The sequence below is a fragment of the Paramormyrops kingsleyae genome, chromosome 4, assembly GCF_048594095.1.
Source record: "Paramormyrops kingsleyae isolate MSU_618 chromosome 4, PKINGS_0.4, whole genome shotgun sequence".
NCBI lineage: Eukaryota > Metazoa > Chordata > Actinopteri > Osteoglossiformes > Mormyridae > Paramormyrops > Paramormyrops kingsleyae.
Genome location: NC_132800.1, coordinates 46549044 through 46567156, shown reverse-complemented (window position 1 = coordinate 46567156; position 18113 = coordinate 46549044). Strand labels below are relative to the sequence as shown.

Sequence of the window (18113 nt, the reverse complement as noted above, 5' to 3'; positions counted from 1 at the left end):
TAGTGACATCTTTACATTCGTGGCAAGACGCAGGGCCCTCTGGATAAGGTGAAACTAAGAAAAAGCTTACGGCACTTGGTATTCCCAGGCAGTCTCCCAACCAAATACTAACCAAGCCCGGCCCCGCTTAGCTTCCGAGATCAGACGAGATCGGGCGCAGTCGGAACGGTATGGCCGTAAGCAAGGGAAGCGGCCAGAATCAGCACTTTTGTTTTCAGTTGAGGGTTTATTGAGAGTCGCACCGAGAGAAGAGCAGACGTCGATGCGGCATTGATGTCAAGATGTCTTTGAGAAAGTCGTTATTAAAATGAGGAAGAAATCGGTGAGTTGTATACGATTGCTACGAGTACTTTCTGCAAAAGTGGGCGGGGACTGCCGTCTTTGTACAAATAAAGGTAATTTGTGAAATGAAAGGGTAGTGACATCTTTACATTCGTGGCAAGACGCAGGGCCCTCTGGATAAGGTGAAACTAAGAAAAAGCTTACGGCACTTGGTATTCCCAGGCAGTCTCCCAACCAAGTACTAACCAAGCCCGGCCCCGCTTAGCTTCCGAGATCAGACGAGATCGGGCGCAGTCGGAACGGTATGGCCGTAAGCAAGGGAAGCGGCCAGAATCAGCACTTTTGTTTTCAGTTGAGGGTTTATTGAGAGTCGCACCGAGAGAAGAGCAGACGTCGATGCGGCATTGATGTCAAGATGTCTTTGAGAAAGTCGTTATTAAAATGAGGAAGAAATCGGTGAGTTGTATACGATTGCTACGAGTACTTTCTGCAAAAGTGGGCGGGGACTGCCGTCTTTGTACAAATAAAGGTAATTTGTGAAATGAAAGGGTAGTGACATCTTTACATTCGTGGCAAGACGCAGGGCCCTCTGGATAAGGTGAAACTAAGAAAAAGCTTACGGCACTTGGTATTCCCAGGCAGTCTCCCAACCAAGTACTAACCAAGCCCGGCCCCGCTTAGCTTCCGAGATCAGACGAGATCGGGCGCAGTCGGAACGGTATGGCCGTAAGCAAGGGCAGCGGCCAGAATCAGCACTTTTGTTTTCAGTTGAGGGTTTATTGAGAGTCGCACCGAGAGAAGAGCAGACGTCGATGCGGCATTGATGTCAAGATGTCTTTGAGAAAGTCGTTATTAAAATGAGGAAGAAATCGGTGAGTTGTATACGATTGCTACGAGTACTTTCTGCAAAAGTGGGCGGGGACTGCCGTCTTTGTACAAATAAAGGTAATTTGTGAAATGAAAGGGTAGTGACATCTTTACATTCGTGGCAAGACGCAGGGCCCTCTGGATAAGGTGAAACTAAGAAAAAGCTTACGGCACTTGGTATTCCCAGGCAGTCTCCCAACCAAGTACTAACCAAGCCCGGCCCCGCTTAGCTTCCGAGATCAGACGAGATCGGGCGCAGTCGGAACGGTATGGCCGTAAGCGAGGGAAGCGGCCAGAATCAGCACTTTTGTTTTCAGTTGAGGGTTTATTGAGAGTCGCACCGAGAGAAGAGCAGACGTCGATGCGGCATTGATGTCAAGATGTCTTTGAGAAAGTCGTTATTAAAATGAGGAAGAAATCGGTGAGTTGTATACGATTGCTACGAGTACTTTCTGCAAAAGTGGGCGGGGACTGCCGTCTTTGTACAAATAAAGGTAATTTGTGAAATGAAAGGGTAGTGACATCTTTACATTCGTGGCAAGACGCAGGGCCCTCTGGATAAGGTGAAACTAAGAAAAAGCTTACGGCACTTGGTATTCCCAGGCAGTCTCCCAACCAAGTACTAACCAAGCCCGGCCCCGCTTAGCTTCCGAGATCAGACGAGATCGGGCGCAGTCGGAACGGTATGGCCGTAAGCGAGGGAAGCGGCCAGAATCAGCACTTTTGTTTTCAGTTGAGGGTTTATTGAGAGTCGCACCGAGAGAAGAGCAGACGTCGATGCGGCATTGATGTCAAGATGTCTTTGAGAAAGTCGTTATTAAAATGAGGAAGAAATCGGTGAGTTGTATACGATTGCTACGAGTACTTTCTGCAAAAGTGGGCGGGGACTGCCGTCTTTGTACAAATAAAGGTAATTTGTGAAATGAAAGGGTAGTGACATCTTTACATTCGTGGCAAGACGCAGGGCCCTCTGGATAAGGTGAAACTAAGAAAAAGCTTACGGCACTTGGTATTCCCAGGCAGTCTCCCAACCAAGTACTAACCAAGCCCGGCCCCGCTTAGCTTCCGAGATCAGACGAGATCGGGCGCAGTCGGAACGGTATGGCCGTAAGCGAGGGAAGCGGCCAGAATCAGCACTTTTGTTTTCAGTTGAGGGTTTATTGAGAGTCGCACCGAGAGAAGAGCAGACGTCGATGCGGCATTGATGTCAAGATGTCTTTGAGAAAGTCGTTATTAAAATGAGGAAGAAATCGGTGAGTTGTATACGATTGCTACGAGTACTTTCTGCAAAAGTGGGCGGGGACTGCCGTCTTTGTACAAATAAAGGTAATTTGTGAAATGAAAGGGTAGTGACATCTTTACATTCGTGGCAAGACGCAGGGCCCTCTGGATAAGGTGAAACTAAGAAAAAGCTTACGGCACTTGGTATTCCCAGGCAGTCTCCCAACCAAGTACTAACCAAGCCCGGCCCCGCTTAGCTTCCGAGATCAGACGAGATCGGGCGCAGTCGGAACGGTATGGCCGTAAGCGAGGGAAGCGGCCAGAATCAGCACTTTTGTTTTCAGTTGAGGGTTTATTGAGAGTCGCACCGAGAGAAGAGCAGACGTCGATGCGGCATTGATGTCAAGATGTCTTTGAGAAAGTCGTTATTAAAATGAGGAAGAAATCGGTGAGTTGTATACGATTGCTACGAGTACTTTCTGCAAAAGTGGGCGGGGACTGCCGTCTTTGTACAAATAAAGGTAATTTGTGAAATGAAAGGGTAGTGACATCTTTACATTCGTGGCAAGACGCAGGGCCCTCTGGATAAGGTGAAACTAAGAAAAAGCTTACGGCACTTGGTATTCCCAGGCAGTCTCCCAACCAAGTACTAACCAAGCCCGGCCCCGCTTAGCTTCCGAGATCAGACGAGATCGGGCGCAGTCGGAACGGTATGGCCGTAAGCAAGGGAAGCGGCCAGAATCAGCACTTTTGTTTTCAGTTGAGGGTTTATTGAGAGTCGCACCGAGAGAAGAGCAGACGTCGATGCGGCATTGATGTCAAGATGTCTTTGAGAAAGTCGTTATTAAAATGAGGAAGAAATCGGTGAGTTGTATACGATTGCTACGAGTACTTTCTGCAAAAGTGGGCGGGGACTGCCGTCTTTGTACAAATAAAGGTAATTTGTGAAATGAAAGGGTAGTGACATCTTTACATTCGTGGCAAGACGCAGGGCCCTCTGGATAAGGTGAAACTAAGAAAAAGCTTACGGCACTTGGTATTCCCAGGCAGTCTCCCAACCAAGTACTAACCAAGCCCGGCCCCGCTTAGCTTCCGAGATCAGACGAGATCGGGCGCAGTCGGAACGGTATGGCCGTAAGCAAGGGAAGCGGCCAGAATCAGCACTTTTGTTTTCAGTTGAGGGTTTATTGAGAGTCGCACCGAGAGAAGAGCAGACGTCGATGCGGCATTGATGTCAAGATGTCTTTGAGAAAGTCGTTATTAAAATGAGGAAGAAATCGGTGAGTTGTATACGATTGCTACGAGTACTTTCTGCAAAAGTGGGCGGGGACTGCCGTCTTTGTACAAATAAAGGTAATTTGTGAAATGAAAGGGTAGTGACATCTTTACATTCGTGGCAAGACGCAGGGCCCTCTGGATAAGGTGAAACTAAGAAAAAGCTTACGGCACTTGGTATTCCCAGGCAGTCTCCCAACCAAGTACTAACCAAGCCCGGCCCCGCTTAGCTTCCGAGATCAGACGAGATCGGGCGCAGTCGGAACGGTATGGCCGTAAGCAAGGGAAGCGGCCAGAATCAGCACTTTTGTTTTCAGTTGAGGGTTTATTGAGAGTCGCACCGAGAGAAGAGCAGACGTCGATGCGGCATTGATGTCAAGATGTCTTTGAGAAAGTCGTTATTAAAATGAGGAAGAAATCGGTGAGTTGTATACGATTGCTACGAGTACTTTCTGCAAAAGTGGGCGGGGACTGCCGTCTTTGTACAAATAAAGGTAATTTGTGAAATGAAAGGGTAGTGACATCTTTACATTCGTGGCAAGACGCAGGGCCCTCTGGATAAGGTGAAACTAAGAAAAAGCTTACGGCACTTGGTATTCCCAGGCAGTCTCCCAACCAAGTACTAACCAAGCCCGGCCCCGCTTAGCTTCCGAGATCAGACGAGATCGGGCGCAGTCGGAACGGTATGGCCGTAAGCAAGGGAAGCGGCCAGAATCAGCACTTTTGTTTTCAGTTGAGGGTTTATTGAGAGTCGCACCGAGAGAAGAGCAGACGTCGATGCGGCATTGATGTCAAGATGTCTTTGAGAAAGTCGTTATTAAAATGAGGAAGAAATCGGTGAGTTGTATACGATTGCTACGAGTACTTTCTGCAAAAGTGGGCGGGGACTGCCGTCTTTGTACAAATAAAGGTAATTTGTGAAATGAAAGGGTAGTGACATCTTTACATTCGTGGCAAGACGCAGGGCCCTCTGGATAAGGTGAAACTAAGAAAAAGCTTACGGCACTTGGTATTCCCAGGCAGTCTCCCAACCAAGTACTAACCAAGCCCGGCCCCGCTTAGCTTCCGAGATCAGACGAGATCGGGCGCAGTCGGAACGGTATGGCCGTAAGCAAGGGCAAGCGGCCAGAATCAGCACTTTTGTTTTCAGTTGAGGGTTTATTGAGAGTCGCACCGAGAGAAGAGCAGACGTCGATGCGGCATTGATGTCAAGATGTCTTTGAGAAAGTCGTTATTAAAATGAGGAAGAAATCGGTGAGTTGTATACGATTGCTACGAGTACTTTCTGCAAAAGTGGGCGGGGACTGCCGTCTTTGTACAAATAAAGGTAATTTGTGAAATGAAAGGGTAGTGACATCTTTACATTCGTGGCAAGACGCAGGGCCCTCTGGATAAGGTGAAACTAAGAAAAAGCTTACGGCACTTGGTATTCCCAGGCAGTCTCCCAACCAAGTACTAACCAAGCCCGGCCCCGCTTAGCTTCCGAGATCAGACGAGATCGGGCGCAGTCGGAACGGTATGGCCGTAAGCAAGGGAAGCGGCCAGAATCAGCACTTTTGTTTTCAGTTGAGGGTTTATTGAGAGTCGCACCGAGAGAAGAGCAGACGTCGATGCGGCATTGATGTCAAGATGTCTTTGAGAAAGTCGTTATTAAAATGAGGAAGAAATCGGTGAGTTGTATACGATTGCTACGAGTACTTTCTGCAAAAGTGGGCGGGGACTGCCGTCTTTGTACAAATAAAGGTAATTTGTGAAATGAAAGGGTAGTGACATCTTTACATTCGTGGCAAGACGCAGGGCCCTCTGGATAAGGTGAAACTAAGAAAAGCTTACGGCACTTGGTATTCCCAGGCAGTCTCCCAACCAAGTACTAACCAAGCCCGGCCCCGCTTAGCTTCCGAGATCAGACGAGATCGGGCGCAGTCGGAACGGTATGGCCGTAAGCAAGGGAAGCGGCCAGAATCAGCACTTTTGTTTTCAGTTGAGGGTTTATTGAGAGTCGCACCGAGAGAAGAGCAGACGTCGATGCGGCATTGATGTCAAGATGTCTTTGAGAAAGTCGTTATTAAAATGAGGAAGAAATCGGTGAGTTGTATACGATTGCTACGAGTACTTTCTGCAAAAGTGGGCGGGGACTGCCGTCTTTGTACAAATAAAGGTAATTTGTGAAATGAAAGGGTAGTGACATCTTTACATTCGTGGCAAGACGCAGGGCCCTCTGGATAAGGTGAAACTAAGAAAAAGCTTACGGCACTTGGTATTCCCAGGCAGTCTCCCAACCAAGTACTAACCAAGCCCGGCCCCGCTTAGCTTCCGAGATCAGACGAGATCGGGCGCAGTCGGAACGGTATGGCCGTAAGCAAGGGAAGCGGCCAGAATCAGCACTTTTGTTTTCAGTTGAGGGTTTATTGAGAGTCGCACCGAGAGAAGAGCAGACGTCGATGCGGCATTGATGTCAAGATGTCTTTGAGAAAGTCGTTATTAAAATGAGGAAGAAATCGGTGAGTTGTATACGATTGCTACGAGTACTTTCTGCAAAAGTGGGCGGGGACTGCCGTCTTTGTACAAATAAAGGTAATTTGTGAAATGAAAGGGTAGTGACATCTTTACATTCGTGGCAAGACGCAGGGCCCTCTGGATAAGGTGAAACTAAGAAAAAGCTTACGGCACTTGGTATTCCCAGGCAGTCTCCCAACCAAGTACTAACCAAGCCCGGCCCCGCTTAGCTTCCGAGATCAGACGAGATCGGGCGCAGTCGGAACGGTATGGCCGTAAGCGAGGGAAGCGGCCAGAATCAGCACTTTTGTTTTCAGTTGAGGGTTTATTGAGAGTCGCACCGAGAGAAGAGCAGACGTCGATGCGGCATTGATGTCAAGATGTCTTTGAGAAAGTCGTTATTAAAATGAGGAAGAAATCGGTGAGTTGTATACGATTGCTACGAGTACTTTCTGCAAAAGTGGGCGGGGACTGCCGTCTTTGTACAAATAAAGGTAATTTGTGAAATGAAAGGGTAGTGACATCTTTACATTCGTGGCAAGACGCAGGGCCCTCTGGATAAGGTGAAACTAAGAAAAAGCTTACGGCACTTGGTATTCCCAGGCAGTCTCCCAACCAAGTACTAACCAAGCCCGGCCCCGCTTAGCTTCCGAGATCAGACGAGATCGGGCGCAGTCGGAACGGTATGGCCGTAAGCGAGGGAAGCGGCCAGAATCAGCACTTTTGTTTTCAGTTGAGGGTTTATTGAGAGTCGCACCGAGAGAAGAGCAGACGTCGATGCGGCATTGATGTCAAGATGTCTTTGAGAAAGTCGTTATTAAAATGAGGAAGAAATCGGTGAGTTGTATACGATTGCTACGAGTACTTTCTGCAAAAGTGGGCGGGGACTGCCGTCTTTGTACAAATAAAGGTAATTTGTGAAATGAAAGGGTAGTGACATCTTTACATTCGTGGCAAGACGCAGGGCCCTCTGGATAAGGTGAAACTAAGAAAAAGCTTACGGCACTTGGTATTCCCAGGCAGTCTCCCAACCAAGTACTAACCAAGCCCGGCCCCGCTTAGCTTCCGAGATCAGACGAGATCGGGCGCAGTCGGAACGGTATGGCCGTAAGCGAGGGAAGCGGCCAGAATCAGCACTTTTGTTTTCAGTTGAGGGTTTATTGAGAGTCGCACCGAGAGAAGAGCAGACGTCGATGCGGCATTGATGTCAAGATGTCTTTGAGAAAGTCGTTATTAAAATGAGGAAGAAATCGGTGAGTTGTATACGATTGCTACGAGTACTTTCTGCAAAAGTGGGCGGGGACTGCCGTCTTTGTACAAATAAAGGTAATTTGTGAAATGAAAGGGTAGTGACATCTTTACATTCGTGGCAAGACGCAGGGCCCTCTGGATAAGGTGAAACTAAGAAAAAGCTTACGGCACTTGGTATTCCCAGGCAGTCTCCCAACCAAGTACTAAGCAAGCCCGGCCCCGCTTAGCTTCCGAGATCAGACGAGATCGGGCGCAGTCGGAACGGTATGGCCGTAAGCGAGGGAAGCGGCCAGAATCAGCACTTTTGTTTTCAGTTGAGGGTTTATTGAGAGTCGCACCGAGAGAAGAGCAGACGTCGATGCGGCATTGATGTCAAGATGTCTTTGAGAAAGTCGTTATTAAAATGAGGAAGAAATCGGTGAGTTGTATACGATTGCTACGAGTACTTTCTGCAAAAGTGGGCGGGGACTGCCGTCTTTGTACAAATAAAGGTAATTTGTGAAATGAAAGGGTAGTGACATCTTTACATTCGTGGCAAGACGCAGGGCCCTCTGGATAAGGTGAAACTAAGAAAAAGCTTACGGCACTTGGTATTCCCAGGCAGTCTCCCAACCAAGTACTAACCAAGCCCGGCCCCGCTTAGCTTCCGAGATCAGACGAGATCGGGCGCAGTCGGAACGGTATGGCCGTAAGCGAGGGAAGCGGCCAGAATCAGCACTTTTGTTTTCAGTTGAGGGTTTATTGAGAGTCGCACCGAGAGAAGAGCAGACGTCGATGCGGCATTGATGTCAAGATGTCTTTGAGAAAGTCGTTATTAAAATGAGGAAGAAATCGGTGAGTTGTATACGATTGCTACGAGTACTTTCTGCAAAAGTGGGCGGGGACTGCCGTCTTTGTACAAATAAAGGTAATTTGTGAAATGAAAGGGTAGTGACATCTTTACATTCGTGGCAAGACGCAGGGCCCTCTGGATAAGGTGAAACTAAGAAAAAGCTTACGGCACTTGGTATTCCCAGGCAGTCTCCCAACCAAGTACTAACCAAGCCCGGCCCCGCTTAGCTTCCGAGATCAGACGAGATCGGGCGCAGTCGGAACGGTATGGCCGTAAGCGAGGGAAGCGGCCAGAATCAGCACTTTTGTTTTCAGTTGAGGGTTTATTGAGAGTCGCACCGAGAGAAGAGCAGACGTCGATGCGGCATTGATGTCAAGATGTCTTTGAGAAAGTCGTTATTAAAATGAGGAAGAAATCGGTGAGTTGTATACGATTGCTACGAGTACTTTCTGCAAAAGTGGGCGGGGACTGCCGTCTTTGTACAAATAAAGGTAATTTGTGAAATGAAAGGGTAGTGACATCTTTACATTCGTGGCAAGACGCAGGGCCCTCTGGATAAGGTGAAACTAAGAAAAAGCTTACGGCACTTGGTATTCCCAGGCAGTCTCCCAACCAAGTACTAACCAAGCCCGGCCCCGCTTAGCTTCCGAGATCAGACGAGATCGGGCGCAGTCGGAACGGTATGGCCGTAAGCGAGGGAAGCGGCCAGAATCAGCACTTTTGTTTTCAGTTGAGGGTTTATTGAGAGTCGCACCGAGAGAAGAGCAGACGTCGATGCGGCATTGATGTCAAGATGTCTTTGAGAAAGTCGTTATTAAAATGAGGAAGAAATCGGTGAGTTGTATACGATTGCTACGAGTACTTTCTGCAAAAGTGGGCGGGGACTGCCGTCTTTGTACAAATAAAGGTAATTTGTGAAATGAAAGGGTAGTGACATCTTTACATTCGTGGCAAGACGCAGGGCCCTCTGGATAAGGTGAAACTAAGAAAAAGCTTACGGCACTTGGTATTCCCAGGCAGTCTCCCAACCAAGTACTAACCAAGCCCGGCCCCGCTTAGCTTCCGAGATCAGACGAGATCGGGCGCAGTCGGAACGGTATGGCCGTAAGCGAGGGAAGCGGCCAGAATCAGCACTTTTGTTTTCAGTTGAGGGTTTATTGAGAGTCGCACCGAGAGAAGAGCAGACGTCGATGCGGCATTGATGTCAAGATGTCTTTGAGAAAGTCGTTATTAAAATGAGGAAGAAATCGGTGAGTTGTATACGATTGCTACGAGTACTTTCTGCAAAAGTGGGCGGGGACTGCCGTCTTTGTACAAATAAAGGTAATTTGTGAAATGAAAGGGTAGTGACATCTTTACATTCGTGGCAAGACGCAGGGCCCTCTGGATAAGGTGAAACTAAGAAAAAGCTTACGGCACTTGGTATTCCCAGGCAGTCTCCCAACCAAGTACTAACCAAGCCCGGCCCCGCTTAGCTTCCGAGATCAGACGAGATCGGGCGCAGTCGGAACGGTATGGCCGTAAGCGAGGGAAGCGGCCAGAATCAGCACTTTTGTTTTCAGTTGAGGGTTTATTGAGAGTCGCACCGAGAGAAGAGCAGACGTCGATGCGGCATTGATGTCAAGATGTCTTTGAGAAAGTCGTTATTAAAATGAGGAAGAAATCGGTGAGTTGTATACGATTGCTACGAGTACTTTCTGCAAAAGTGGGCGGGGACTGCCGTCTTTGTACAAATAAAGGTAATTTGTGAAATGAAAGGGTAGTGACATCTTTACATTCGTGGCAAGACGCAGGGCCCTCTGGATAAGGTGAAACTAAGAAAAAGCTTACGGCACTTGGTATTCCCAGGCAGTCTCCCAACCAAGTACTAACCAAGCCCGGCCCCGCTTAGCTTCCGAGATCAGACGAGATCGGGCGCAGTCGGAACGGTATGGCCGTAAGCGAGGGAAGCGGCCAGAATCAGCACTTTTGTTTTCAGTTGAGGGTTTATTGAGAGTCGCACCGAGAGAAGAGCAGACGTCGATGCGGCATTGATGTCAAGATGTCTTTGAGAAAGTCGTTATTAAAATGAGGAAGAAATCGGTGAGTTGTATACGATTGCTACGAGTACTTTCTGCAAAAGTGGGCGGGGACTGCCGTCTTTGTACAAATAAAGGTAATTTGTGAAATGAAAGGGTAGTGACATCTTTACATTCGTGGCAAGACGCAGGGCCCTCTGGATAAGGTGAAACTAAGAAAAAGCTTACGGCACTTGGTATTCCCAGGCAGTCTCCCAACCAAGTACTAACCAAGCCCGGCCCCGCTTAGCTTCCGAGATCAGACGAGATCGGGCGCAGTCGGAACGGTATGGCCGTAAGCGAGGGAAGCGGCCAGAATCAGCACTTTTGTTTTCAGTTGAGGGTTTATTGAGAGTCGCACCGAGAGAAGAGCAGACGTCGATGCGGCATTGATGTCAAGATGTCTTTGAGAAAGTCGTTATTAAAATGAGGAAGAAATCGGTGAGTTGTATACGATTGCTACGAGTACTTTCTGCAAAAGTGGGCGGGGACTGCCGTCTTTGTACAAATAAAGGTAATTTGTGAAATGAAAGGGTAGTGACATCTTTACATTCGTGGCAAGACGCAGGGCCCTCTGGATAAGGTGAAACTAAGAAAAAGCTTACGGCACTTGGTATTCCCAGGCAGTCTCCCAACCAAGTACTAACCAAGCCCGGCCCCGCTTAGCTTCCGAGATCAGACGAGATCGGGCGCAGTCGGAACGGTATGGCCGTAAGCGAGGGAAGCGGCCAGAATCAGCACTTTTGTTTTCAGTTGAGGGTTTATTGAGAGTCGCACCGAGAGAAGAGCAGACGTCGATGCGGCATTGATGTCAAGATGTCTTTGAGAAAGTCGTTATTAAAATGAGGAAGAAATCGGTGAGTTGTATACGATTGCTACGAGTACTTTCTGCAAAAGTGGGCGGGGACTGCCGTCTTTGTACAAATAAAGGTAATTTGTGAAATGAAAGGGTAGTGACATCTTTACATTCGTGGCAAGACGCAGGGCCCTCTGGATAAGGTGAAACTAAGAAAAAGCTTACGGCACTTGGTATTCCCAGGCAGTCTCCCAACCAAGTACTAACCAAGCCCGGCCCCGCTTAGCTTCCGAGATCAGACGAGATCGGGCGCAGTCGGAACGGTATGGCCGTAAGCGAGGGAAGCGGCCAGAATCAGCACTTTTGTTTTCAGTTGAGGGTTTATTGAGAGTCGCACCGAGAGAAGAGCAGACGTCGATGCGGCATTGATGTCAAGATGTCTTTGAGAAAGTCGTTATTAAAATGAGGAAGAAATCGGTGAGTTGTATACGATTGCTACGAGTACTTTCTGCAAAAGTGGGCGGGGACTGCCGTCTTTGTACAAATAAAGGTAATTTGTGAAATGAAAGGGTAGTGACATCTTTACATTCGTGGCAAGACGCAGGGCCCTCTGGATAAGGTGAAACTAAGAAAAAGCTTACGGCACTTGGTATTCCCAGGCAGTCTCCCAACCAAGTACTAACCAAGCCCGGCCCCGCTTAGCTTCCGAGATCAGACGAGATCGGGCGCAGTCGGAACGGTATGGCCGTAAGCGAGGGAAGCGGCCAGAATCAGCACTTTTGTTTTCAGTTGAGGGTTTATTGAGAGTCGCACCGAGAGAAGAGCAGACGTCGATGCGGCATTGATGTCAAGATGTCTTTGAGAAAGTCGTTATTAAAATGAGGAAGAAATCGGTGAGTTGTATACGATTGCTACGAGTACTTTCTGCAAAAGTGGGCGGGGACTGCCGTCTTTGTACAAATAAAGGTAATTTGTGAAATGAAAGGGTAGTGACATCTTTACATTCGTGGCAAGACGCAGGGCCCTCTGGATAAGGTGAAACTAAGAAAAAGCTTACGGCACTTGGTATTCCCAGGCAGTCTCCCAACCAAGTACTAAGCAAGCCCGGCCCCGCTTAGCTTCCGAGATCAGACGAGATCGGGCGCAGTCGGAACGGTATGGCCGTAAGCGAGGGAAGCGGCCAGAATCAGCACTTTTGTTTTCAGTTGAGGGTTTATTGAGAGTCGCACCGAGAGAAGAGCAGACGTCGATGCGGCATTGATGTCAAGATGTCTTTGAGAAAGTCGTTATTAAAATGAGGAAGAAATCGGTGAGTTGTATACGATTGCTACGAGTACTTTCTGCAAAAGTGGGCGGGGACTGCCGTCTTTGTACAAATAAAGGTAATTTGTGAAATGAAAGGGTAGTGACATCTTTACATTCGTGGCAAGACGCAGGGCCCTCTGGATAAGGTGAAACTAAGAAAAAGCTTACGGCACTTGGTATTCCCAGGCAGTCTCCCAACCAAGTACTAACCAAGCCCGGCCCCGCTTAGCTTCCGAGATCAGACGAGATCGGGCGCAGTCGGAACGGTATGGCCGTAAGCGAGGGAAGCGGCCAGAATCAGCACTTTTGTTTTCAGTTGAGGGTTTATTGAGAGTCGCACCGAGAGAAGAGCAGACGTCGATGCGGCATTGATGTCAAGATGTCTTTGAGAAAGTCGTTATTAAAATGAGGAAGAAATCGGTGAGTTGTATACGATTGCTACGAGTACTTTCTGCAAAAGTGGGCGGGGACTGCCGTCTTTGTACAAATAAAGGTAATTTGTGAAATGAAAGGGTAGTGACATCTTTACATTCGTGGCAAGACGCAGGGCCCTCTGGATAAGGTGAAACTAAGAAAAAGCTTACGGCACTTGGTATTCCCAGGCAGTCTCCCAACCAAGTACTAACCAAGCCCGGCCCCGCTTAGCTTCCGAGATCAGACGAGATCGGGCGCAGTCGGAACGGTATGGCCGTAAGCGAGGGAAGCGGCCAGAATCAGCACTTTTGTTTTCAGTTGAGGGTTTATTGAGAGTCGCACCGAGAGAAGAGCAGACGTCGATGCGGCATTGATGTCAAGATGTCTTTGAGAAAGTCGTTATTAAAATGAGGAAGAAATCGGTGAGTTGTATACGATTGCTACGAGTACTTTCTGCAAAAGTGGGCGGGGACTGCCGTCTTTGTACAAATAAAGGTAATTTGTGAAATGAAAGGGTAGTGACATCTTTACATTCGTGGCAAGACGCAGGGCCCTCTGGATAAGGTGAAACTAAGAAAAAGCTTACGGCACTTGGTATTCCCAGGCAGTCTCCCAACCAAGTACTAACCAAGCCCGGCCCCGCTTAGCTTCCGAGATCAGACGAGATCGGGCGCAGTCGGAACGGTATGGCCGTAAGCGAGGGAAGCGGCCAGAATCAGCACTTTTGTTTTCAGTTGAGGGTTTATTGAGAGTCGCACCGAGAGAAGAGCAGACGTCGATGCGGCATTGATGTCAAGATGTCTTTGAGAAAGTCGTTATTAAAATGAGGAAGAAATCGGTGAGTTGTATACGATTGCTACGAGTACTTTCTGCAAAAGTGGGCGGGGACTGCCGTCTTTGTACAAATAAAGGTAATTTGTGAAATGAAAGGGTAGTGACATCTTTACATTCGTGGCAAGACGCAGGGCCCTCTGGATAAGGTGAAACTAAGAAAAAGCTTACGGCACTTGGTATTCCCAGGCAGTCTCCCAACCAAGTACTAACCAAGCCCGGCCCCGCTTAGCTTCCGAGATCAGACGAGATCGGGCGCAGTCGGAACGGTATGGCCGTAAGCGAGGGAAGCGGCCAGAATCAGCACTTTTGTTTTCAGTTGAGGGTTTATTGAGAGTCGCACCGAGAGAAGAGCAGACGTCGATGCGGCATTGATGTCAAGATGTCTTTGAGAAAGTCGTTATTAAAATGAGGAAGAAATCGGTGAGTTGTATACGATTGCTACGAGTACTTTCTGCAAAAGTGGGCGGGGACTGCCGTCTTTGTACAAATAAAGGTAATTTGTGAAATGAAAGGGTAGTGACATCTTTACATTCGTGGCAAGACGCAGGGCCCTCTGGATAAGGTGAAACTAAGAAAAAGCTTACGGCACTTGGTATTCCCAGGCAGTCTCCCAACCAAGTACTAACCAAGCCCGGCCCCGCTTAGCTTCCGAGATCAGACGAGATCGGGCGCAGTCGGAACGGTATGGCCGTAAGCGAGGGAAGCGGCCAGAATCAGCACTTTTGTTTTCAGTTGAGGGTTTATTGAGAGTCGCACCGAGAGAAGAGCAGACGTCGATGCGGCATTGATGTCAAGATGTCTTTGAGAAAGTCGTTATTAAAATGAGGAAGAAATCGGTGAGTTGTATACGATTGCTACGAGTACTTTCTGCAAAAGTGGGCGGGGACTGCCGTCTTTGTACAAATAAAGGTAATTTGTGAAATGAAAGGGTAGTGACATCTTTACATTCGTGGCAAGACGCAGGGCCCTCTGGATAAGGTGAAACTAAGAAAAAGCTTACGGCACTTGGTATTCCCAGGCAGTCTCCCAACCAAGTACTAACCAAGCCCGGCCCCGCTTAGCTTCCGAGATCAGACGAGATCGGGCGCAGTCGGAACGGTATGGCCGTAAGCGAGGGAAGCGGCCAGAATCAGCACTTTTGTTTTCAGTTGAGGGTTTATTGAGAGTCGCACCGAGAGAAGAGCAGACGTCGATGCGGCATTGATGTCAAGATGTCTTTGAGAAAGTCGTTATTAAAATGAGGAAGAAATCGGTGAGTTGTATACGATTGCTACGAGTACTTTCTGCAAAAGTGGGCGGGGACTGCCGTCTTTGTACAAATAAAGGTAATTTGTGAAATGAAAGGGTAGTGACATCTTTACATTCGTGGCAAGACGCAGGGCCCTCTGGATAAGGTGAAACTAAGAAAAAGCTTACGGCACTTGGTATTCCCAGGCAGTCTCCCAACCAAGTACTAACCAAGCCCGGCCCCGCTTAGCTTCCGAGATCAGACGAGATCGGGCGCAGTCGGAACGGTATGGCCGTAAGCGAGGGAAGCGGCCAGAATCAGCACTTTTGTTTTCAGTTGAGGGTTTATTGAGAGTCGCACCGAGAGAAGAGCAGACGTCGATGCGGCATTGATGTCAAGATGTCTTTGAGAAAGTCGTTATTAAAATGAGGAAGAAATCGGTGAGTTGTATACGATTGCTACGAGTACTTTCTGCAAAAGTGGGCGGGGACTGCCGTCTTTGTACAAATAAAGGTAATTTGTGAAATGAAAGGGTAGTGACATCTTTACATTCGTGGCAAGACGCAGGGCCCTCTGGATAAGGTGAAACTAAGAAAAAGCTTACGGCACTTGGTATTCCCAGGCAGTCTCCCAACCAAGTACTAACCAAGCCCGGCCCCGCTTAGCTTCCGAGATCAGACGAGATCGGGCGCAGTCGGAACGGTATGGCCGTAAGCGAGGGAAGCGGCCAGAATCAGCACTTTTGTTTTCAGTTGAGGGTTTATTGAGAGTCGCACCGAGAGAAGAGCAGACGTCGATGCGGCATTGATGTCAAGATGTCTTTGAGAAAGTCGTTATTAAAATGAGGAAGAAATCGGTGAGTTGTATACGATTGCTACGAGTACTTTCTGCAAAAGTGGGCGGGGACTGCCGTCTTTGTACAAATAAAGGTAATTTGTGAAATGAAAGGGTAGTGACATCTTTACATTCGTGGCAAGACGCAGGGCCCTCTGGATAAGGTGAAACTAAGAAAAAGCTTACGGCACTTGGTATTCCCAGGCAGTCTCCCAACCAAGTACTAACCAAGCCCGGCCCCGCTTAGCTTCCGAGATCAGACGAGATCGGGCGCAGTCGGAACGGTATGGCCGTAAGCGAGGGAAGGGGCCAGAATCAGCACTTTTGTTTTCAGTTGAGGGTTTATTGAGAGTCGCACCGAGAGAAGAGCAGACGTCGATGCGGCATTGATGTCAAGATGTCTTTGAGAAAGTCGTTATTAAAATGAGGAAGAAATCGGTGAGTTGTATACGATTGCTACGAGTACTTTCTGCAAAAGTGGGCGGGGACTGCCGTCTTTGTACAAATAAAGGTAATTTGTGAAATGAAAGGGTAGTGACATCTTTACATTCGTGGCAAGACGCAGGGCCCTCTGGATAAGGTGAAACTAAGAAAAAGCTTACGGCACTTGGTATTCCCAGGCAGTCTCCCAACCAAGTACTAACCAAGCCCGGCCCCGCTTAGCTTCCGAGATCAGACGAGATCGGGCGCAGTCGGAACGGTATGGCCGTAAGCGAGGGAAGCGGCCAGAATCAGCACTTTTGTTTTCAGTTGAGGGTTTATTGAGAGTCGCACCGAGAGAAGAGCAGACGTCGATGCGGCATTGATGTCAAGATGTCTTTGAGAAAGTCGTTATTAAAATGAGGAAGAAATCGGTGAGTTGTATACGATTGCTACGAGTACTTTCTGCAAAAGTGGGCGGGGACTGCCGTCTTTGTACAAATAAAGGTAATTTGTGAAATGAAAGGGTAGTGACATCTTTACATTCGTGGCAAGACGCAGGGCCCTCTGGATAAGGTGAAACTAAGAAAAAGCTTACGGCACTTGGTATTCCCAGGCAGTCTCCCAACCAAGTACTAACCAAGCCCGGCCCCGCTTAGCTTCCGAGATCAGACGAGATCGGGCGCAGTCGGAACGGTATGGCCGTAAGCGAGGGAAGCGGCCAGAATCAGCACTTTTGTTTTCAGTTGAGGGTTTATTGAGAGTCGCACCGAGAGAAGAGCAGACGTCGATGCGGCATTGATGTCAAGATGTCTTTGAGAAAGTCGTTATTAAAATGAGGAAGAAATCGGTGAGTTGTATACGATTGCTACGAGTACTTTCTGCAAAAGTGGGCGGGGACTGCCGTCTTTGTACAAATAAAGGTAATTTGTGAAATGAAAGGGTAGTGACATCTTTACATTCGTGGCAAGACGCAGGGCCCTCTGGATAAGGTGAAACTAAGAAAAAGCTTACGGCACTTGGTATTCCCAGGCAGTCTCCCAACCAAGTACTAAGCAAGCCCGGCCCCGCTTAGCTTCCGAGATCAGACGAGATCGGGCGCAGTCGGAACGGTATGGCCGTAAGCGAGGGAAGCGGCCAGAATCAGCACTTTTGTTTTCAGTTGAGGGTTTATTGAGAGTCGCACCGAGAGAAGAGCAGACGTCGATGCGGCATTGATGTCAAGATGTCTTTGAGAAAGTCGTTATTAAAATGAGGAAGAAATCGGTGAGTTGTATACGATTGCTACGAGTACTTTCTGCAAAAGTGGGCGGGGACTGCCGTCTTTGTACAAATAAAGGTAATTTGTGAAATGAAAGGGTAGTGACATCTTTACATTCGTGGCAAGACGCAGGGCCCTCTGGATAAGGTGAAACTAAGAAAAAGCTTACGGCACTTGGTATTCCCAGGCAGTCTCCCAACCAAGTACTAACCAAGCCCGGCCCCGCTTAGCTTCCGAGATCAGACGAGATCGGGCGCAGTCGGAACGGTATGGCCGTAAGCGAGGGAAGCGGCCAGAATCAGCACTTTTGTTTTCAGTTGAGGGTTTATTGAGAGTCGCACCGAGAGAAGAGCAGACGTCGATGCGGCATTGATGTCAAGATGTCTTTGAGAAAGTCGTTATTAAAATGAGGAAGAAATCGGTGAGTTGTATACGATTGCTACGAGTACTTTCTGCAAAAGTGGGCGGGGACTGCCGTCTTTGTACAAATAAAGGTAATTTGTGAAATGAAAGGGTAGTGACATCTTTACATTCGTGGCAAGACGCAGGGCCCTCTGGATAAGGTGAAACTAAGAAAAAGCTTACGGCACTTGGTATTCCCAGGCAGTCTCCCAACCAAGTACTAACCAAGCCCGGCCCCGCTTAGCTTCCGAGATCAGACGAGATCGGGCGCAGTCGGAACGGTATGGCCGTAAGCGAGGGAAGCGGCCAGAATCAGCACTTTTGTTTTCAGTTGAGGG

The 18113-nt window shown here is 48.3% G+C and overlaps 44 non-coding genes across 44 annotated transcripts; all 44 read right to left on the bottom strand.

Annotated features, from left to right (window-relative positions):
- Positions 1-63: 63 nt before the first annotated feature.
- LOC140589549 (5S ribosomal RNA) lies at positions 64-182 on the bottom strand. The gene has a single exon (XR_011990728.1). It is a non-coding gene; the product is annotated as a 5S ribosomal RNA (ribosomal RNA).
- Positions 183-479: 297 nt separating this feature from the next.
- On the bottom strand, positions 480-598 carry LOC140590775 (5S ribosomal RNA). Its single transcript, XR_011991612.1, has one exon. It is a non-coding gene; the product is annotated as a 5S ribosomal RNA (ribosomal RNA).
- Positions 599-895: 297 nt separating this feature from the next.
- LOC140590774 (5S ribosomal RNA) lies at positions 896-1014 on the bottom strand. Its single transcript, XR_011991611.1, has one exon. It is a non-coding gene; the product is annotated as a 5S ribosomal RNA (ribosomal RNA).
- A 297-nt stretch (positions 1015-1311) lies between these two features.
- Positions 1312-1430, bottom strand: LOC140590773 (5S ribosomal RNA). The gene has a single exon (XR_011991610.1). It is a non-coding gene; the product is annotated as a 5S ribosomal RNA (ribosomal RNA).
- A 297-nt stretch (positions 1431-1727) lies between these two features.
- Positions 1728-1846, bottom strand: LOC140590772 (5S ribosomal RNA). The gene has a single exon (XR_011991609.1). It is a non-coding gene; the product is annotated as a 5S ribosomal RNA (ribosomal RNA).
- A 297-nt stretch (positions 1847-2143) lies between these two features.
- Positions 2144-2262, bottom strand: LOC140590771 (5S ribosomal RNA). Its single transcript, XR_011991608.1, has one exon. It is a non-coding gene; the product is annotated as a 5S ribosomal RNA (ribosomal RNA).
- A 297-nt stretch (positions 2263-2559) lies between these two features.
- LOC140590770 (5S ribosomal RNA) lies at positions 2560-2678 on the bottom strand. The gene has a single exon (XR_011991607.1). It is a non-coding gene; the product is annotated as a 5S ribosomal RNA (ribosomal RNA).
- Positions 2679-2975: 297 nt separating this feature from the next.
- LOC140590769 (5S ribosomal RNA) lies at positions 2976-3094 on the bottom strand. Its single transcript, XR_011991606.1, has one exon. It is a non-coding gene; the product is annotated as a 5S ribosomal RNA (ribosomal RNA).
- A 297-nt stretch (positions 3095-3391) lies between these two features.
- LOC140590767 (5S ribosomal RNA) lies at positions 3392-3510 on the bottom strand. The gene has a single exon (XR_011991604.1). It is a non-coding gene; the product is annotated as a 5S ribosomal RNA (ribosomal RNA).
- A 297-nt stretch (positions 3511-3807) lies between these two features.
- On the bottom strand, positions 3808-3926 carry LOC140590766 (5S ribosomal RNA). Its single transcript, XR_011991603.1, has one exon. It is a non-coding gene; the product is annotated as a 5S ribosomal RNA (ribosomal RNA).
- A 297-nt stretch (positions 3927-4223) lies between these two features.
- Positions 4224-4342, bottom strand: LOC140590765 (5S ribosomal RNA). The gene has a single exon (XR_011991602.1). It is a non-coding gene; the product is annotated as a 5S ribosomal RNA (ribosomal RNA).
- Positions 4343-4639: 297 nt separating this feature from the next.
- Positions 4640-4758, bottom strand: LOC140590764 (5S ribosomal RNA). Its single transcript, XR_011991601.1, has one exon. It is a non-coding gene; the product is annotated as a 5S ribosomal RNA (ribosomal RNA).
- Positions 4759-5056: 298 nt separating this feature from the next.
- Positions 5057-5175, bottom strand: LOC140590763 (5S ribosomal RNA). Its single transcript, XR_011991600.1, has one exon. It is a non-coding gene; the product is annotated as a 5S ribosomal RNA (ribosomal RNA).
- Positions 5176-5471: 296 nt separating this feature from the next.
- On the bottom strand, positions 5472-5590 carry LOC140590762 (5S ribosomal RNA). The gene has a single exon (XR_011991599.1). It is a non-coding gene; the product is annotated as a 5S ribosomal RNA (ribosomal RNA).
- Positions 5591-5887: 297 nt separating this feature from the next.
- On the bottom strand, positions 5888-6006 carry LOC140590761 (5S ribosomal RNA). Its single transcript, XR_011991598.1, has one exon. It is a non-coding gene; the product is annotated as a 5S ribosomal RNA (ribosomal RNA).
- Positions 6007-6303: 297 nt separating this feature from the next.
- Positions 6304-6422, bottom strand: LOC140590760 (5S ribosomal RNA). The gene has a single exon (XR_011991597.1). It is a non-coding gene; the product is annotated as a 5S ribosomal RNA (ribosomal RNA).
- Positions 6423-6719: 297 nt separating this feature from the next.
- LOC140590759 (5S ribosomal RNA) lies at positions 6720-6838 on the bottom strand. The gene has a single exon (XR_011991596.1). It is a non-coding gene; the product is annotated as a 5S ribosomal RNA (ribosomal RNA).
- A 297-nt stretch (positions 6839-7135) lies between these two features.
- On the bottom strand, positions 7136-7254 carry LOC140590758 (5S ribosomal RNA). Its single transcript, XR_011991595.1, has one exon. It is a non-coding gene; the product is annotated as a 5S ribosomal RNA (ribosomal RNA).
- Positions 7255-7551: 297 nt separating this feature from the next.
- Positions 7552-7670, bottom strand: LOC140589618 (5S ribosomal RNA). Its single transcript, XR_011990797.1, has one exon. It is a non-coding gene; the product is annotated as a 5S ribosomal RNA (ribosomal RNA).
- Positions 7671-7967: 297 nt separating this feature from the next.
- On the bottom strand, positions 7968-8086 carry LOC140590756 (5S ribosomal RNA). Its single transcript, XR_011991593.1, has one exon. It is a non-coding gene; the product is annotated as a 5S ribosomal RNA (ribosomal RNA).
- A 297-nt stretch (positions 8087-8383) lies between these two features.
- Positions 8384-8502, bottom strand: LOC140590755 (5S ribosomal RNA). The gene has a single exon (XR_011991592.1). It is a non-coding gene; the product is annotated as a 5S ribosomal RNA (ribosomal RNA).
- Positions 8503-8799: 297 nt separating this feature from the next.
- Positions 8800-8918, bottom strand: LOC140590754 (5S ribosomal RNA). The gene has a single exon (XR_011991591.1). It is a non-coding gene; the product is annotated as a 5S ribosomal RNA (ribosomal RNA).
- Positions 8919-9215: 297 nt separating this feature from the next.
- On the bottom strand, positions 9216-9334 carry LOC140590753 (5S ribosomal RNA). Its single transcript, XR_011991590.1, has one exon. It is a non-coding gene; the product is annotated as a 5S ribosomal RNA (ribosomal RNA).
- Positions 9335-9631: 297 nt separating this feature from the next.
- On the bottom strand, positions 9632-9750 carry LOC140590752 (5S ribosomal RNA). Its single transcript, XR_011991589.1, has one exon. It is a non-coding gene; the product is annotated as a 5S ribosomal RNA (ribosomal RNA).
- Positions 9751-10047: 297 nt separating this feature from the next.
- LOC140590750 (5S ribosomal RNA) lies at positions 10048-10166 on the bottom strand. Its single transcript, XR_011991587.1, has one exon. It is a non-coding gene; the product is annotated as a 5S ribosomal RNA (ribosomal RNA).
- Positions 10167-10463: 297 nt separating this feature from the next.
- On the bottom strand, positions 10464-10582 carry LOC140590749 (5S ribosomal RNA). Its single transcript, XR_011991586.1, has one exon. It is a non-coding gene; the product is annotated as a 5S ribosomal RNA (ribosomal RNA).
- A 297-nt stretch (positions 10583-10879) lies between these two features.
- Positions 10880-10998, bottom strand: LOC140590748 (5S ribosomal RNA). The gene has a single exon (XR_011991585.1). It is a non-coding gene; the product is annotated as a 5S ribosomal RNA (ribosomal RNA).
- Positions 10999-11295: 297 nt separating this feature from the next.
- On the bottom strand, positions 11296-11414 carry LOC140590747 (5S ribosomal RNA). The gene has a single exon (XR_011991584.1). It is a non-coding gene; the product is annotated as a 5S ribosomal RNA (ribosomal RNA).
- Positions 11415-11711: 297 nt separating this feature from the next.
- Positions 11712-11830, bottom strand: LOC140590746 (5S ribosomal RNA). The gene has a single exon (XR_011991583.1). It is a non-coding gene; the product is annotated as a 5S ribosomal RNA (ribosomal RNA).
- A 297-nt stretch (positions 11831-12127) lies between these two features.
- Positions 12128-12246, bottom strand: LOC140589617 (5S ribosomal RNA). The gene has a single exon (XR_011990796.1). It is a non-coding gene; the product is annotated as a 5S ribosomal RNA (ribosomal RNA).
- A 297-nt stretch (positions 12247-12543) lies between these two features.
- LOC140590744 (5S ribosomal RNA) lies at positions 12544-12662 on the bottom strand. The gene has a single exon (XR_011991581.1). It is a non-coding gene; the product is annotated as a 5S ribosomal RNA (ribosomal RNA).
- Positions 12663-12959: 297 nt separating this feature from the next.
- On the bottom strand, positions 12960-13078 carry LOC140590743 (5S ribosomal RNA). The gene has a single exon (XR_011991580.1). It is a non-coding gene; the product is annotated as a 5S ribosomal RNA (ribosomal RNA).
- Positions 13079-13375: 297 nt separating this feature from the next.
- On the bottom strand, positions 13376-13494 carry LOC140590742 (5S ribosomal RNA). The gene has a single exon (XR_011991579.1). It is a non-coding gene; the product is annotated as a 5S ribosomal RNA (ribosomal RNA).
- A 297-nt stretch (positions 13495-13791) lies between these two features.
- On the bottom strand, positions 13792-13910 carry LOC140590741 (5S ribosomal RNA). The gene has a single exon (XR_011991578.1). It is a non-coding gene; the product is annotated as a 5S ribosomal RNA (ribosomal RNA).
- A 297-nt stretch (positions 13911-14207) lies between these two features.
- Positions 14208-14326, bottom strand: LOC140590740 (5S ribosomal RNA). The gene has a single exon (XR_011991577.1). It is a non-coding gene; the product is annotated as a 5S ribosomal RNA (ribosomal RNA).
- A 297-nt stretch (positions 14327-14623) lies between these two features.
- LOC140590739 (5S ribosomal RNA) lies at positions 14624-14742 on the bottom strand. Its single transcript, XR_011991576.1, has one exon. It is a non-coding gene; the product is annotated as a 5S ribosomal RNA (ribosomal RNA).
- A 297-nt stretch (positions 14743-15039) lies between these two features.
- Positions 15040-15158, bottom strand: LOC140590738 (5S ribosomal RNA). The gene has a single exon (XR_011991575.1). It is a non-coding gene; the product is annotated as a 5S ribosomal RNA (ribosomal RNA).
- A 297-nt stretch (positions 15159-15455) lies between these two features.
- On the bottom strand, positions 15456-15574 carry LOC140590737 (5S ribosomal RNA). Its single transcript, XR_011991574.1, has one exon. It is a non-coding gene; the product is annotated as a 5S ribosomal RNA (ribosomal RNA).
- Positions 15575-15871: 297 nt separating this feature from the next.
- Positions 15872-15990, bottom strand: LOC140590736 (5S ribosomal RNA). The gene has a single exon (XR_011991573.1). It is a non-coding gene; the product is annotated as a 5S ribosomal RNA (ribosomal RNA).
- A 297-nt stretch (positions 15991-16287) lies between these two features.
- On the bottom strand, positions 16288-16406 carry LOC140590735 (5S ribosomal RNA). The gene has a single exon (XR_011991572.1). It is a non-coding gene; the product is annotated as a 5S ribosomal RNA (ribosomal RNA).
- Positions 16407-16703: 297 nt separating this feature from the next.
- LOC140590733 (5S ribosomal RNA) lies at positions 16704-16822 on the bottom strand. Its single transcript, XR_011991570.1, has one exon. It is a non-coding gene; the product is annotated as a 5S ribosomal RNA (ribosomal RNA).
- A 297-nt stretch (positions 16823-17119) lies between these two features.
- On the bottom strand, positions 17120-17238 carry LOC140589616 (5S ribosomal RNA). Its single transcript, XR_011990795.1, has one exon. It is a non-coding gene; the product is annotated as a 5S ribosomal RNA (ribosomal RNA).
- Positions 17239-17535: 297 nt separating this feature from the next.
- Positions 17536-17654, bottom strand: LOC140590732 (5S ribosomal RNA). Its single transcript, XR_011991569.1, has one exon. It is a non-coding gene; the product is annotated as a 5S ribosomal RNA (ribosomal RNA).
- Positions 17655-17951: 297 nt separating this feature from the next.
- Positions 17952-18070, bottom strand: LOC140590731 (5S ribosomal RNA). Its single transcript, XR_011991568.1, has one exon. It is a non-coding gene; the product is annotated as a 5S ribosomal RNA (ribosomal RNA).
- Positions 18071-18113: the final 43 nt, after the last annotated feature.